Consider the following 3215-nt stretch of genomic DNA (forward strand, 5'->3'; position numbering starts at 1 on the left):
CATTAAATTCCAGTGAAATATATTTATGTTTGTGGTTGTAATGTGACAAAATATGGAAAAGTTCAAGGGGTATGAATACTTTTGCAAACCACTGTACTGTTAGTGTTGCAGGCATGAAATAAAAAAAGATGCTAACACATTAAAATTTTCAAATTTGACATTTCAAAATGAATTTTGGTCACTTTTTACAGGTACATTTTGAAAATCAAATAAACATTTTATTTATTATTTTAATTTAGAAGAAAATGAAAATGCAGTTTTGGATGATTTGTTTTTTAACTTTATTTATGAGTCAAAAAATGCAGCTTTATTTTGACAATGAGAAAGCATTCTATTAATCCATTTTAATTTGAAAACTGACACATTTTCTTCCATACAGAAGAAAACCCAGACATCTCTCTCCCCAGCGACACTTTCCAGCTCGTCCTGGGGGACCCCAGTGCGTTCCCAGGCCAGAGAGGATACATAATCCCTCCAGCGAGTCCTGGGCCTTCCCTGGGGCCTCCTCCCAGTGGGACGTGTAAAGGTAAAGGTACTTATATTGGTCATCAGTGTATGTTCCCATACAATGACGAAATTTTTGCTCTGCATTTGGCCCATTCACAACCAAGTGGAGCAACGGGCAGCCATGTAGGCACCCGGGGAGCAGTTGGGGGTTAGGTGTCTTGCTCAAGGACAACACGGCATGTGGGCATGGCGGGGAGTCATACCTGTGACTTGCGTGTCCCAAAGCCGGCTGCTCTACCACTACACCACAGCCGCACTGTGTGGAACACCTCTAAAGGGAGGCGTCCAGGAGGCATCCTAATCAGATGCCCGAGCCACCTCAACTGACTCCTTTTGATGTGGAGGAGCACCGGCTCTTCTCCRAGTTCCCTCCGGATGGTGGAGCTCCTCACCCTATCTCTAAAGCTAAGCCCGGCCACCCTAAGAAGGAAGTTCATTTTGGCCGCTTGTATCTGGGATCTCGTTCTTTCGGTCATGATCCACGCCATAGGTAAGGGTTGGAACAAAGACAGACCAGTAAATSGAGAGTTCTACCTTTCAACTCAGCTCTTTCTCCATTGATCCATCTCCCACTCCATCCTACCATCACTCGTGAACAAGACACCCAGATACTTAAATACTCTTTATATACTCCTCCACTTGAGGCAGAGACTCTCCCCCGACCCGGAGGGGGCATTCCACCCTTTTCCAGTCGAAAACCATGGCCTCAGACTTAGAGGAACTGACTTTCATCTCAGCCGCTTCTCACTTGGCTGCAAACTGCCCCCATGCACACTGAAGGTCTTGGTCTGAAGACACCAACAGAACCACATTATCTGCATACAGCAGAGATGAGACCCTGTGGTTCCCAAACCAAACAGCCTCCTCTCCATGACTGCACTTTGAGATYCTGTTTATAAACACTACAAACAGGATCGGAGACAAGGCAGAGTCCAACACGCACTGAGAACAAGCTCAACTTTGTGCCAAGAATGTGARCACAGCTCCTGCTTTGGTTTGTACAGGGACTGGATTGCTCCTAATAGCAAACCAGGCACTTCCTACTCCTACAGCACCCCCACAGAATGCCTCGAGGAACACGGTCAGAAGCTTTCTCAAGTCTACAAAACACATGTAGACCGGACAAGCAAACTCCCACGACCCATTTAGCAACTCTGCAAGGCGAAGAACTTAGGAGGCTGTTTAGAAAAAAATATGTACAGTATATATGTTTTAAATGTACAAGATAAATATTTTATAGTTATTAATGAATAAACTTTTATTTTACTCATGAACAATGTCGTCTTGAGTCACTTCCAGTTGGAAATTCAGCAACTGTTGCCAGTTCAACTGCCTTCCATGTTTCATCAGTCTAGTTCATATTTAACCAGCCTCCCTCTAACTTCACGTTAGTAGATTACTGTAATGTGTTGTTTTGTTTTGACGGTCTTTGGATTCTACTTCCTTGTGTTTCGCTCCTCGATGTTAACTTCTTTTCTTGATGTCAGTCTTTGTTTTAAGTGTCAGCACTTTTTATTAAGGTCATTTTCAGTTAAACCACCTCTTAGGTCTGCATTCTTGGTCCAAATCGACCACTGATCCTCACAGTTCCAACATATTAAACAGATCTTCTCAAACTACTCATCAGTTACAGCTCTCTGCTCTAACAGTTTCTTACAAATTAAGGTTCATTTTTCTATTTTTTTACTTTGCCTTTAGATCAAGCAGAGCATAAGTCTAATCTGGTTTGACTGTGAAGCACTTTGGTCAATTTCTGTTGKTTAAAACATGTTCTATAAATAAAACTAACATCTGATCTGAAAGCTTTATTTGTCTTTGTTGTAAAGAAATCACTTCTATGCACTTCATGCAGGAAGTGACTTTATAAGTTAATAATAAATCAAACCCTGCCCAATGTTGATAAGAAAATGAAATGTCAGGGATTATTACCTGACAGAGAAGTTTAAAGTTCATTTCGACACTTTTCACTGGAGCTGAGACGCCATTACAGAGTGAAGGACGGAAACTAAAAACTTTAATGGACTGAGGCTCAAAAGGACAGATTTTTGGTGAGTCTGACTRTTAAAGYTTAGAGGAAATGGCTGAAAAACTCACTCCTTTTCAAAGTTTCCTGAGCTGCTTCATCTGTTCGGAGACTTTTAAAAATCCAGTGTCTCTGAGCTGCAACCACAGCTTCTGTTYAAGCTGCCTGCAGAAGTTCTGGGAACAAACTGGAAACAAGAACTGTCCTATTTGTAAAAGAAAATCGTCCAAGACTAATCTGTTTGTTAACTTTAACCTCAAAGAGCAGTCTGATTCATTTGCTGAAAGGCAAAGTACTTTACTCTCTAAGGAAAGAAAAGAAAAGGAAGAGGAGAAGGAGGTGGTGTGTGAGAAACATTCAGAAGTTCCTCATTGGTTCTGTAAAGACGAGCAGAGAGCTGTGTGTCCTGCCTGTGAGTTTTCTCTCCACCAGAAGCACAAAGTGGTTCCTGTAGAACAAGCAGTCAGAGAGCTGAAGGAGCAGCTGAGATCTGACTTAAAGTCTCTGCAGGACAAGAGGAACAAACACAAACATGTGGAGGAAACATACAATGATGTGATCCAACACCACAAGAAGCAGCTGCTGTCCACAGAGAGACAGATCAGCGTTCAACAAGCTCCACCAGTTCCTGAGAGAGGAAGAGGAGTCCAGACTGGCAGTTCTGAGGGAGGAAGAGGAGCAGAAG

General features: G+C 42.4%; 1 pseudogene; it reads left to right on the forward strand.

Moving 5' to 3' along the window:
* The first annotated feature begins 2569 nt into the window (after positions 1-2569).
* Positions 2570-3215, forward strand: LOC106529577 (E3 ubiquitin-protein ligase TRIM17-like; annotated as a pseudogene).

Source organism: Austrofundulus limnaeus, unplaced genomic scaffold (genome assembly GCF_001266775.1).
Source record: "Austrofundulus limnaeus strain Quisiro unplaced genomic scaffold, Austrofundulus_limnaeus-1.0 Scaffold453, whole genome shotgun sequence".
Taxonomy (NCBI): Eukaryota; Metazoa; Chordata; class Actinopteri; order Cyprinodontiformes; family Rivulidae; genus Austrofundulus; species Austrofundulus limnaeus.